The sequence below is a fragment of the Megalops cyprinoides genome, chromosome 2 (assembly GCF_013368585.1).
Source record: "Megalops cyprinoides isolate fMegCyp1 chromosome 2, fMegCyp1.pri, whole genome shotgun sequence".
In the NCBI taxonomy this organism is placed as follows: Eukaryota; Metazoa; Chordata; class Actinopteri; order Elopiformes; family Megalopidae; genus Megalops; species Megalops cyprinoides.
Genome location: NC_050584.1, coordinates 35,927,083 through 35,941,293, shown reverse-complemented (window position 1 = coordinate 35,941,293; position 14,211 = coordinate 35,927,083). Strand labels below are relative to the sequence as shown.

The 14,211-nt window shown below is 39.6% G+C and overlaps 1 protein-coding gene across 2 annotated transcripts in view; it reads left to right on the top strand.

The window, feature by feature from the left end:
- LOC118772998 (F-box-like/WD repeat-containing protein TBL1XR1) overlaps window positions 1-14,211 on the top strand; it is a 62,050-nt gene that overhangs the window by 32,995 nt on the left and 14,844 nt on the right. For both annotated transcript variants that reach the window (XM_036521723.1, XM_036521722.1), the window contains exon 3: window positions 7,701-7,770. The gene's annotated coding sequence lies outside the window, so the exon portion shown is untranslated. The remainder of the gene's footprint in view (window positions 1-7,700; window positions 7,771-14,211) is intronic.

The window sequence follows — 14,211 nt, the reverse complement described above, 5'->3', positions numbered from 1 at the left end:
AAGTGAAAAGTAAAGCAAGTAAATGTTATTTTCTCACATTTTCCCTAACCAAATAACACATTCTCCTCCTTTTACCCCTACATCTGCCAGCCCAAATGACAGAGTCAAATAAAACAATTTGGATGCTGCATAGCTACCAAGCTAATGTTGTCAGAAGGCAGACGAAAGATAACATTACCAAGCCGAATAGCATGCATTCAAGTTTAGCCTAGCAGTTTTTAGTTCACTGATACTTAACCAGTCGTCTAGCTACTTAGACTAGCACGTTGGAAGCTCTCTGTTCTGAGAGAGTGGTAGCTTCTAACTTCTAAGGCTGAACCTCTTAGAAAGCATCTTCAGGTGGTAAAACTAGCCATAGCAACAACTAATAAGCATCTGTTGTAGGCAATACCATTGCAGTTTTTCTAACCAGAGCAGGGCAATCTTTCATTTTTGTGGTTTTACAGATGTTTTTAATATTATAGGTATGTAACGATTTTAATTTATTATTGTTTAAATCTAAGTTAATAGATATTTCATGCACACTACCGGGGGGACGGGGGGGGGGGGGGGCCTCACTTCCCCGCTCCATATGCAGATAAACACATACATCATTTCCGTTTGCAAAGACCAAATGCGTTGTAGTTTTTAACCCTTTGTTTAACCCTAACTTATTTTATGCTATGTAGCACGTGTGTTACGTTACATGGTTTATGTTTTCATTAGTGTTATTAAGCTTCTCATAGTTTTCAGTTAGAATTTGCTATATTTTTTAACGTTAAATCGCTGTTTCTTCAAAGCTAAAATGAGCTATAATTTTTCCAATCTTGTGTTTAAATCGCACATTTGAGCATACGCGCTAAATGGATAATCACACTGGTGTGACCGTATGCATGAAAGGGTTAATTAACCGGCAGGAGGCAGCAATGCGTACATACTCCGCTTACGCAGAGGGCGTCAGTTAAGTAGGCTGTCCTTCAATGTGGCACACAACACATTCGCGTATGCACTGCTAAAAGAATGTGGCCGTATGCGGCCCAGACCACCTCCAAATGTGGTCTGAGCAATCGGATCTCAATGTGTCCTCGGGTGCATTCACACCTGTACTTAGAGCTGTCCACTTGTGATCGGATCACCCAAGATTCATGTTGATGCAAGGTGTGAACAGGGCCTAACTGTTCTTCAGTTTGGGGCAGGCAAAGTGTAAAGATTAGCTGGTTATGCAGGTAACTAGATCGCTAGGTGATAAGTTATGCAAATGACTGGGAGATTGTTGATTAATTATGTAAATTAATAGGTGACTAGGTGATTAGTAACTGCAATAGTAGACTCTTGTGATGGCTAGACTTGTAACGCGTCTTCTTAGCAGGTACAAATGATGGTAAGTAGTGTTGATGGAAGTTAAGTTGGTACAGTTAAATTACCTCAGTGATTTTTCACCATTTTGCAAGTTCAAACCGTCAACAGGAAACATTTGAAGAGGTTTACTTTCTGAAATGAGCATGCCCAATAACTCATACGTGATTATTCACATTCGCATTTGCATTTGCATTATTCCATTTGCCCGACGCTTTTATCCAAAGTGACTTACAAGTGAGGTAGAGTACATGCAAGCAAAAAGCCGCAGTGAACAGTTTTACAAGCACAGTATGATCAAGTTTCAATAGTTGGCCAGACAAGGTACAAGCTAGCTGTTAGAGATAAAAATGCATGGAACCATAGATAGAATTTTTTTACATACATATATACATACATTTAATCATAATCTGAGAAGAATGGGGTTCCAATCTTGGTTTTGCATGACCCCTACCAAAATGTTCGCTTGTCCAAACTACCTAGCTTGCCTTCTAGAACCGTTTGTCATGACTTACAGAGCAGGTGATCTAAAGTCTGTTTAAAATGCTATTTTTGGCCAGTGTTTTTGCATTTAGACAATCACATTGCAGTCTTGTGACAAGCTGCTCTACAAAAGCAAGCAAGGTCATTTTGGGATCAGGCCTCTTTTTGTAACGTAAATTCAAGGCAGTCAAGCCCACAGCTTCCTCTTGTTTCTCAACCTTCATTAATGCATTAAGGCACAGAGTGAGCTGTCTTCTGTGAGACTGCATTATCTGACTAACCCCGGGGATCCCAACCTCTGCCTCTGACCCAGTCTGTTTATTATCTATAATGCTATGAAGCTGCTTTGTTTTCTTCCCTTTTCTCATAACAGTGCAGTCATCTTTCATCAGCTGAGCCTTTGCACCTTAAATTGCACTTTAAATCACTCTGGCCCAAATATGCTGTGATGGCACAGTTAAGGTGACGTGGGGAATCCATTGTTATAGGTCAGTTCAGACTGATAAATACGACTCTCCAGAGAGAGTAGCGTTTATTGATGTTATGTCCATAAATTTAGTAAATTGTAAGTACAACTTAGAAAATTTACCATTAGGACACAGTATGCTCCATTTACATACAAAATGGACTTGAGGGGTAGTAAGAGGCTTTCAGTCCTGAGGGTTTTCAAATTACACTCATTAGTACCGATTGACGACTGTTGCCTGAAGTTGTTGTTTTAATTCTACACCTGCGGCAGAGTATTGGTCCAGTCTTTACTCCCATGAGAATGTATTTTGGTCTTTTGTATTGTCAGATCAGATGTGAGACAGGTTAGTTATTGAGGGGAATTGTGTTATTTTTTACAAGGAGCCTGTGCCTAGCAGTGAAGATAGTCAAGTTCATGTGCAAAGACATGTGCAAAGTAAGTCTCTTTTGTGATAATAGTGCTGTTATTTTTCACTTTTGTTGTAAGCTATGATGTGGCCAAGGTCAATAAGGACCTTAGATTGTCAATAGAGGGGAAAAAAGGCTTTCAAGTAATAAAAACTCATTTTCTGTTTACTTCTTTATTTCCATTCTTTCGGTGAGACCAGTGTCATCCTGTTGATAAATTATCAGGTAAATGCTGTGAATTCTGTTGTGAACAGGGAACAGAAATGTTTCGGTGCACAAAAACAAACTGAATAGGCAAATCATTTTCCTATTAGCAGAAACAAAACAAATAAGTCTAAACAAAGATAAGATAAATTTAAAGTGTTTTATTGCTTTCCTGATCTTTTTGTTGTCCCACATTTTCCTTAGTGCAGTGTTTCTCAATCCTACTCCTGGAGCCTCCCTGTCCTGCATATCTTCTATCTATCCTTGCTCCAAACACACTTGATTGATTAAATCAGGTGTGCTCAGCTAATCAAAAGTGCCACTGATGAGTTCAGTCAGGTAGGTAGAGCAGGGAGAGATGGAAAACGTGCAGAGCAGGGGGCCCCAGGAGCAGGATTGAGAATCAGTGCCCTAGTGATACTGCACGTAACCAAATGACAGCCATTGAATTATTATTTTTGTGCTGAGCTAAAATCAGCTGCTAAGTACAAAAAATACCCAGCTAGCTACAGTTGGCTGTCTATCAGAGCTTAACTTTGCACTGACCACAGTATTTCCATTACAGTCTTGAACGTGACATCAGCCTAGCCGTTTAGCTAGCTCAATGTGAAAGCGAGCAAGAGCAATCAACGCACTTCAGTTGGTACGTTAGTAAGCTAACGAAGCAATATCTTTCTGTGTTGTGAAGAGTCACACTGCATTCATTCACCAACATTAAAAGTGTATTATGTACATCATGTAACATAATAACAATATACTGATGTAATTAAATGAAGAAGATGCACATTATTACTCAGAACTGAATTAATTTAACAGCAATGCCTAATATGAATCTAAGTTATTTTGTGTCAAAGCACTTCTCTGCACTCATGCTGTTGGTCTACTCCTGCACAAGATAGTCATCTCTTCTTCTGAAAAGCTTGGAATGGGAATGAGAGAGTCCCACTCTGCCTAAAATGTCATCCAATTTCACCCAATAAGTTTTAATGTTTAACCTGTTCTATTTTGACCAGTTTGTCAATGATTAATTTTACTGTTACATACGTACTCATGACTAATACTCGATTAAATGACAAATTGGTTATATCCCTTGCTCAGATGTAGGATTGTCATAAGTGTTTTAGTTTAATCCAAATTGCTACATTAATTATAATAAAAAATTTAAAAATAAGTGGTATGGATCAATTCTCACATGCAACATTAACATTGTATTTGTATCATTACTCCCCTAGTAGTCAGCAAGCTAAAAGAGAAATATACTCATTGGGATTACTTGTTGAAGTGGTACATGAAGTAATATTTTGGTGCACTTAAAGGGTGCACTTACCTTATAAGAACTGAATGACAAACTACAAAGGATGTCATGTATGCTTGTCACATAAGAAGTGTCCGAAAAAAAAATTGCTTACTTAATGGGGAGAAAAAAACATGCCAAAAGTGTACCCTCTCCTTGTTGCAGTGTTCAAACTTCAGTCAAACTGTGAGTAAGGGATACTGTCAGGACCCAGTTCATTTGTCAAGGTAACTGCCACCCCAGCAATATAGATAGTAACTTTTAAACATATTGCTTTTGCCATCTTTCAAGGCCCAGGCGATTAGTGTTATATTGTTGAAAGGCATAGCCTGCAGGATGTAATGAATTAGCATGCTGTGGTTTTATTGTGAACATTGTCTTTGTGGTTGGGTTGGAGGAAGTCTGATAGCAGCAGGTGTAAATACGGTTGAGGATGTCGACCTAGGAAATGCTAAAACAACAGTGGAGAGTCAAAAAAATGAGACTGATTTTGAAGTCAGTGTAAATCCATGCTTTTAAATGAACACACACAAACGTCAGTACTCTGTTCATCTTTTCCAATAATAGTTTAGTCAGCTGGTTTGTTGGTTTAGTGAACAACAGTAATTGAACAAGTTTATTTATATTATCACTGCTTCCCTTAATAGATGGCTCTTAGGCAAACTAAATAGGGAGTGGCTTTCTAACTTCAGAAAGCAGCATCAGGTGTTTGCTGTTAAATGTCCTCTGCTTTAACATATATGAAGTTGAAACAACAATTACACTAACTTGAAATACTTGAAAAAGCCTAGATTTAATAACTTTCTAGTTAGCGTCTTGCTACTCAGGATGGAAATTACACCCACCCGTGGCAATTATTTTTGGGCACCGGTTAGAAGCAGGTGTGCGTTGCTGGCTTGTCAGACGAGTGACATTTTTGTCAGCCAAGGAGTACATTACTTGGGCAAGAAGGTGGAGGAGAGACATTTGCATAGTGAATATGGTGGGTGTGCAGCAAAACATCAAAACAGTTTCAGTTTCAGATTTCTATATATGAGGGTAATGATTAATGTTCACATTTATTATGTGGGTGGATGATTAAAATAGTACTGAGTAGGATAGCAGTAAATGTAACAGGCCAGTTACAGGGTTTTTTGCATACTGAAGTATAATGGCTGCATTTTATTATCTGCCCCTACATATAAGCAATATTATATGTATTTTCTTTGCAAATGAGACTGTTAGAAAAGTATGTAAAGCTTATCAAAAAATATAAAACCAACAGAAATAACTGTTTTTTTTATCTTCAAAGAAGTCTAATAAAATACACAATCAGCCCATTAATTTTGTGGTATGCAACTTGGTAGTAATTTTCTAATATTCAAAATTAACATTCAGCTGGAGAACTAATAATAACTGATGATAACAGAGCATAAACAGAGCAAGTGAAATGTGATCTCTTACCTTGAGAATAAACATAATTTGTATGGTAACCAAATCTGTGACAGTGTCATTGTTGTCAGAACTGTTTTTTTTTTGGAAATAATAGCAGTGGCAGCAAAGGTGCATTTTGTATGCAAACACTTTAGCATTTCAGACAATGCAAAAAATATGTTTGATCAGGTTAGCTACTGTTGCAAGCTATTTTTGGCTTCTGTGCAACATGTATAAATTAGCAATCAGTTTTTCAGGTTAGTTAAGATCTGCATTGAGGGCCAAGTCAAAGCATTTTGTGTGTTGTTGAATTACTACCTTCTTTGGTGTTACTTAGCTGGCAATATATGTATTGATTTAAGGAATAATGATTCAGTACTAATTACTAACTAATTGATAATCAGGCCATGCCAGCTGTAGCTACCCTCTGGTAAGGATGCTTTCAAATCTGGTCATGCTACGACTGAATAGATGTAATACCTTAGCTAACTGTACATTTATGTGCTATGAAAGTCAAACCCAGTAGGGAAAGAGTTTTCAGATATTCAAATATACCAGATATTTCAATTGCTCGTACAGATATTCAGCCCAACTTCAGCCACTCATCTTTGTTTGGGGACCCCTGCCTCTCCTCCCATGGAAGTGGGAGCATTATACAATGGGTACGATTTGACTGTGCTCAAGGATAGTTACACAGCTCATTAGACTAGGAGGCCTTCCTGTTTGGTACTGGATAAGGGTACGATGTTGCTTGGTCAAAGTGTAATGATGGGTGGCCTTCCTGTCTGGTACTGGGTAGGGATGCAGTGTTGCGTGGTCAAAGTGCGCTGATGGGTGGCATTCGGGTTTGCCATGTACACAGGTGCAAGGCACAGCTCCAGAACACATCACCAGTTTCCCTGTGTATCCGGCCCAGAAACGTCTCAGCCAAAGACAAGATAATGCCTAAGAAAACACCTGCTGCTCTGTGTTGCAAATCACTGGAAAGAAAGCTGAGTTAATGAGCGTATTGCTATCTGAGACGGAAGCTGGTAATGACATCTACTCAGCAGGTGCAGCCCCACAAAGAGTTCTCAGATCCACAGGAGAGACTGTGCTTGTGAGCGCCACGTATGGAGGAAGTGGCAGATATCCCAGGATGTCTGTATACTTCACACTGGACAAGAGGCCACTGAAATGGGCCAATCCTCCCTGGTTTCCCTGCCAGTTTGGTTCCATTTGTTTTTGTTTCTTTGTCAATGGTCATTTGAACTTGCGGTGCTCCTGGGCCCAGCGTTGTTGAGGAAAGGAACTAATTTATCTCCATGAGTCTGGTGAAGGGAGCACATTCTTACAGAATAGCCTGCTGTCATATGTCTTGTCTTTTTTGGACGTTGGATTTTAGTGCTCATTGTGTAAAAATGAGATTTGCCATGGTCAGCTCGGCGCTGCCATTCATTTTGGAGTGACAGGGTAGTTTTGGAGAAAAATATTTTAATCGCAGGTGCCTCACTGTTGCACATGAGTCAGAAACCCTTTCTTTCAGCCAAAGCAATTGCTTTCAGTAAAAAAAGATTGCACTTCAGTGTGTGAAGTATGATTTAAAAAAAAAAAAACTTAAGAGTTTCTGTATACACATCTTGTAGAAGTAAAGAAGGAAATTCATAAAGAACATATGAATTCCATAAAGTGTGTCATTCACATAGACTGAAAGTGGCAGAATTATTTTCAAATAAGCAAAGAAGACAATACAGAATGTGTTCAATGTTGTGGTCGTTAAGCAAGTCACCAAGGCCATAGGAATACTGTACGAACTGGCGTTGTTAAAATGTAAACAGGAATTTGTTGGCACGAACATGCAGTTACCTCCCTCAGTAGCATGTACAATCCAGTTGTCTTAAATGTAAATGTGTTATAATGCAGAAAATGGTATTCAAACTTAATATATGCCATACCATATTTCATGGTGCGTATGTTGTCCTCCAGTTATTGCATTTGACAAATATATAATGGCTATGGCCAGCTCTGTTGGTTAAAATAATCTCATATTCTTTAAGTTCCATGTTTTTATGTAAACCTATAATTATTTTAATCTGACTTTCTTTGGTCTTTGCAGGTGCGCAGACTGTGGGGCAGCGCTCTTATAAAAACTTTTGTGTTGTGGAAACCTCAGAGTTAATACTGTGGTAAGTCACATGAATGCTGAACTATCAGTGGGTAAACCCGGTAGATCACAGTCGTCGTGTCTGCTGGTAATAACTCACGTGGTTGATTGTAAAGCAGACAGTGCGATAGGGTGACCTATACATGAAATAGTCCTGTCTCTTGTTTCGCAGATCAATTGAACGTGAACTGTAAAAGAAATGATAACCTAGAGTCCAGTTTAAGATCTCACTGTTGAAGAAGCATTTGGGAAAGCTGAGATTCTCTGCCGCTCTACATTGGGTCTTGTTCCGGGGTGTGGCAGTTTTGGAAGGGAGCTATGGACAGATGTTGGCAGGGGTATCCTCTGCACTGTGCATGGGCATCTCTGAGGCTGAAGTCCCAGTGGTGATGCTTGCCTTATCCTATAGGTTTGCGTGGTTGGGGTGTCTGTTGCGGAATACTTCTGCTCTGTTGCGTCCCTCCAGCTGGAACTAGGGTCATAAAGGGGGCAGCTGAGCTTCAGTAAAAGCCATGCAAAATCACAGGCGTGGCTGGCCATTTTAGCAGGCTTTGTCTCCTTCCTGCAATAAAAACCATTTGCAAAATGGAGTAGATATTTTCATTTGTTTTAGCTGAGGTTCTGCCATGACGTGCGCTTCCATGGAGCAATATTACAGTAACCTTGGGATTTGGAATTACTCTTAATCCATGTATGAAGGATAAAAAGGTTGAGTCCCAGTTATTGTTTTGATCGTTGATGGTGTGTCTGCAAACACAAGCCCTGGCTCATTCTGATGAGCTCCGACACAGCTGGAGATTAAAATAACTTTGCTATTGATTGGTCTGTCAGTACATCAGCCAGGAAGGCCTCATTACTGCCTACCCAGCCATCCCCTGTTCGTCACACAATTTTAACCTGCAGCACGAAGCTTAAATACTAAAATTTGTAACGGCAAATCTCGAATGACACCAAATCTATAGGTTTACTCTGGTCTGTTGATTCCTTCCAGGGCCTCTGTAAAGCAGTTTGCCTCAGAACTCTGTATGGACGTTTGTACTTTTCAGCAACAAGTATTTGTTGAAGTGCTGTTGATATTCAGCTGCTGAAAGTTCATCCCTCTTCAGAATGCATTAGCAACATTTTTTGTGTTCTTCTAGAGTGGATAAGGATTCAGATAGCTTTTGTCAGTCTGTGCATGCAGTTAAACCTAGCATTAATTAGTGAGTTCAAAACTCTGTGTGGTTGCCATGGAATATGGCCTAGTTTAGAGATTTATGTTTCCCCTTAATAATTGTAATGCTGGGAAATGCATTTTTGTCTGCATTTTCTTCACAGATACAGAACTGCCAGTAACTGCCATCCCTCTAAAAGCTGTTACATTCCTGAATGTATTCAGTATCTCTTTGGTGCTAAGTATTGAGTCAAAATGCTCGATGACAAAGTGCTTTGAGATAGCCACTTCTGGGAAATGTGGCTGCCTCTTATAGAACATCTGAAACAGAAAAGATTGTGCCACATTCGCTGAGGCACAGAGCTCTTTGTAAAACGCATGATAATGGGAATGAAAGACTGCTCAGTAAAGCGCACACAAGGGAAGCAGAACTGGCCTCCTCCGGTCACGAGGGGGGACAACAAATCCTGCTTTGCTGTCTTCTCTGACTGTAACTCACAGCACAGTTATAGCCTGTCATGCCTGGTACCTGTGGACTGTTTACACAGTTTGCTTGCCTGGGCTGGTGGACCTGAAGTTATCATTTCGGACACTGTGTTACGCATCTCACTGCATTATGCATCTCAGGATTAAGTGTGTTTCTAGTGCAGAAAGGGATTTTCTTACTTTAGTTCTCTGCTCCATGGTTTTGTCCCAGACATGGGTAACCTTTGCTGTAATTTTCCATACCTGTTCCTGCAAGCTGAGACTGTTGTGAAATAATCATGCCACATTCTTGCTCAGTGACTGCATAATGTAGTCAAGAGGACCATCGCAAATTTAACCAGGTTTGACCATTGCTGCAGAGCAAAATGTTTAGTGTGAGCTACAGCGTGGGAAGTGTTTTGCTGGATTTCAAGTGTCGGAACTTGGATCAATTCTGACACCACAGAGATGAGTCAGCATCTTTTGTGTTCATTCTTTCCACTTTGTCTTCAAGGAATCTGAAATTTCACACCTTTGTTGAAGAATACCTTAAAAGTCCCCTTTCTTATAGTTTGCTAACAAGCCTTGGAGTGGAACTGTGGGGCTTTGTGCCCACATTCCCCTTGATTCACTTACCCTGTGTTTGAGTGGTGTTCATCTGTGTACTCTAGTCCTTTTTATTGTCGCTAGGACCCGGAGTAGTTGTCTTTCTCTCTTTCCATTTTTCGATGTGGTCAGGCATATGCAGGACTCCATTTTGAATTGATTCATGTTCAAGATCACTATATTTTTGCATCTAAGGATAATACACTTATATTAAATTTATTGCATTTTATTTATGTTTAAAAGTATTCTAAACCTTAAGAGTTTGAAAGCTGTAGATGTAAGTATGGTGTTCATAAAGGTAAACTTTTTCTGCAGCACATGCTTGTGGCAGTTGCTCTGACATGCTTGGAAGAATTTTGAGGTGAAGAAAGGTTATATGATGCTAAAACAGTGTGTAACCAGTGATACATCTAAGGATGGGGTTTTTGTCTGTGCCCGTCTTGGAGTTGCATAATTTATGTGCATCTAAGCATTTTTGCATTGTGGGAAATTATAAAAAAGATAATTAAATTAATTACTATGACTGGTTCTCATCTCTCCACAGCAGAGAAAATGTTGCATTTAGAAATTGTGCACTCCTTCACTTCAAGGTCTTGCTTCTCCTCTTGCAGAAAGCTGTTAAGCAGCAATCAGGCACTGCTATTAAAAATACAAGACCTTGGGGTTATTTATTATAGAAGACAAGAAAGGCTTATTGCAGCTGTTAATGGTTTAACATTGTAAGAAAACATGAGAGGCACTACTGCACACACATACATTGGTAGATTCTCCGTTTGAATGTAATCCAAATGATTATAATCCGAATGTAATCCGTTTTGATGTAATCCGACACGGCAACTGTCTACCATGTTTGCATTCTGACTGCCCTGGATATTCTGAGGAGAAATCAGAACACACTGAAAAGTCAGTCAGTGGAGGTGAATTGCAGGTTAATGTTTCTGTTTAATGCAGAGCTTCACCAAGCCAGCCTGCCTCGTTTTCTCACAGAAACGTATACAGCATATGAGATTGGAAAATCCATTAACTGGAGACCAATCTAATGCCTGCTGGAAACTCCTCCGCAACATCTAAAATCAAAAGTGTGAGTGGAACACAGAAACTGAGAGTGAATTTGAACCACAGGTCTTACTCATCCCTCTCTCTCTCGTCTGAGTGTATTCCACAATGGTGGTTTATGTATGCAGAGAGCACGATGACAGCAGCCCGTGTATTTCTGGCAAATGGCAAAGCATGAGTAAATTAGCCTCAAAAGGCACAGACCGGCAGTGCCACCACCATCTGTCACTCAGACATGCAGAACACTGTCCAAAGACCAGGGCCCTTTACCTCAAAAGTAACAAACCCCTCTCCTTTATTAATGTTACATTTCAAGTATAATTTGATTTCATTGTAAATGACTGAATAGGTGTACCTGATCAGGTATGTGTACCCACGGAGCTACTTCATCTTGATAGCATATTTCTTGTTTACGTGACGTATAGTAAGAATCCAGCGATGGTTGTTCCTCGGAAAGCAGCAGTGCATCGCTGAACATAATATTCATGTGTGAGAAGAGAGTTATACATTTTTGTTGCAAATTGTACAGGGAACATATAGGGTAAAGAAAGAAACCGTTTCCAGATTCAACTTGCTGTCTGTGAGCACTCAGCTGCCACTTTACTTGTGCCTTGTATGGGGAGTTGGCAGTGACTTTGGTCTGACTTCAGGCGATGTCCAAGGAAAATGAGACGTGGAAGATCCCACTGTGAGAGCAGATGTGAGCGCTCCACGTGTACGTCGTCATTGTCAGCAACCCGCAAGGGGTTTCCAATTCCCAAATAACCACACTTTGTTCCCATGAAGATATATTAGCTGTTTTTTTTTTTTTTGTTGTGAAACCTTTTCATTGTATTCTGCCATGCACAATAATCAGCAACAGTGACGTTTTAGACATTGGCTGCTTTTGGGATCTTCTGAGTTTAGCATCTATCTAGTTTATAATTAGTGAATGTGAAACTCTTGCAGCTCTGGTAAATCACGCTGGCACCATGTTAAATATCAATTACTGTGTAAAAACTTTAATACAAGGGATTTTTTTTTTACTTGTGGTGAAATGAGTATGATTGATAGGGTTTGGAGCAGGTCACATTCAGAAGGGTACTGACATTTCCCTGATGACATTTTGGAAGTAGCACCAGAAGAGGTTGCTGCCAACACCTAAAGCTCTGGTTTACTCCCACAAGTTGTGTTTTTTGTTTGGCTTTGCTTATTTTTAATGAGCAGAGCTGGATGGTACAGTGATGGTGGTGCTGTGGGGGGGGGGGGGGGGGGGGGGGGGAATGCTTGAACACCCAATGGGTGTGCTTTATTACTAAAACTCAGTTGCCCAAAGTGGTTTGCTGGCCATAATCAGGGCTAGATCCTATAATAAATTATAATTATTTCCAGTTGCACAAAAATGGAAAATGTTGACCTGCCCAGGGCCAGTAGGATACTTGAAACCCAACAAAAGAGAGAGAGAGAGAAAAAACCCATTCATGTTCTGCCATGTAATGTTCTTTCCATGGTTAAATTGGCACTGATGGATACGAACCCGAAGTAGGTCAAGCGAGGTGACGCATTAATCTCAACAGCCCATTATTTTCCTCGGTGAGTGTGTTACATCACAAGCAGTTTACAGCTATGTCCGTCTTAATCTGTGATGACACTGTCTGCTAGCATGTGGCATGTAATAAGCAGAGCTCTTTGTTTTCACTCTGGATTGATCACCCTGCTTTGCCTCTGAACTTCATTTAATTGTCAGTTGGCCGAGATGTTATTTTTGGAGAGATGATAACCAGCTGCTGTTACTGCTCTTTTTCAGTGATAACACGTGTTATGTTGTAAATGTAGTGAATTAAATTAGATGGAGAGTGAAAAATGCAAACTTGCCTTATCTCTTTTTTCACTTTGTTGTTGTTTAGGAGAATTACAGTGTCAGGTTTTTATTTTGTAGTGTTATGTAAAGCAATGTACACACCAGGATAGGTTTACAGAAATTTAAATGGAGAAGCCATGACATTGTCAGAAACATGTCTGTCAAAGGGACAATTGAAATGAAGGGAGGATTGCACTCTCTCAGGGTTGAAGCAAACTTGTGACTCAAGTTCTTGTACAAACAGTTGTCTGAAAAGCCAAGTGTCTTATGGACAAATAAGCAGGGCACACCAAGGGCCCTATAAAACTTGGTTTTAAAATAATAATAATAAAAAAAATATTGTTGACTACGTGTCTGTGTAGCAACTGTGGAGCAGGGGAACAAAAGAATTACAAATTCCAAACTTTTTTAAATTACAGTCTTTAACTTTACTATATTTAGTTTTGATTGTTTTGTTCAGTGTTAACATCTGTCAGTTTTCCTTACGTTTTTGTATTATTTGCTGCTTACACACTCCAAGCTCTGAAATTTTGAATCTACTTGGCTAGCTCCGTAGCTACACTTCATTTGAAAATCATTGTTCAGGGCATTTACATAAAGTTTACAGCAGCATGATGTCCCTGATGTACAATGACCAGGAGACAAACAGTTTGGATCCCAAGTTTATTTTATTCATTTAAGAATAATGAGGATTTCATATGGCCCTGCACACAGGTATGATCAGTCCTGTCTCTGGTGGCCAAAGTTAAAGTTGTGTAGAGGTATCCCTGCCAGCTCTTGTTTACTTCTCAACCTTGTCACACTGTCTGTCAGTTTATTATGAAATTATGTATGCAACAGTGAAGTTTGTCAGTTGGTCCAAACTGAAAGGCAGTCTGAACATACCAGGTCAAGGACATTAAGGTTATCACCTGGCTCTCATTTTTATATTTTACCACAGGGCTCATTACAAACAGGTTAATTACTGCCAGCAGTACACTGCTTGAATATCATGTCCACTTTGTTGTCAATATCTGATTAAAACCATGCCCTGTAGGACTCCCTTTCATGATTAAATTAAAGCGGCTCCTTATACGCTACATTAGTGTTAAGCCAACTATTGCCCTGCTTAATATTATACAACTGAAGCATTCTTTGATTATACAAAGAACACTGCATTATGGTGGAAAAGTATTCACTACGATGACCTCATTGCTCCAAGAAGTGTGACAGGTAAGAGTATTAGCATTCTAACATAGGTTTGTGGGGCAAATTTGAAAAGATTGCTGTAGACATCTCATGGATTTTAATCATCTCTATAATTGTTATATGCAGATTCAGACTATTGTACATTTTCGGGATGA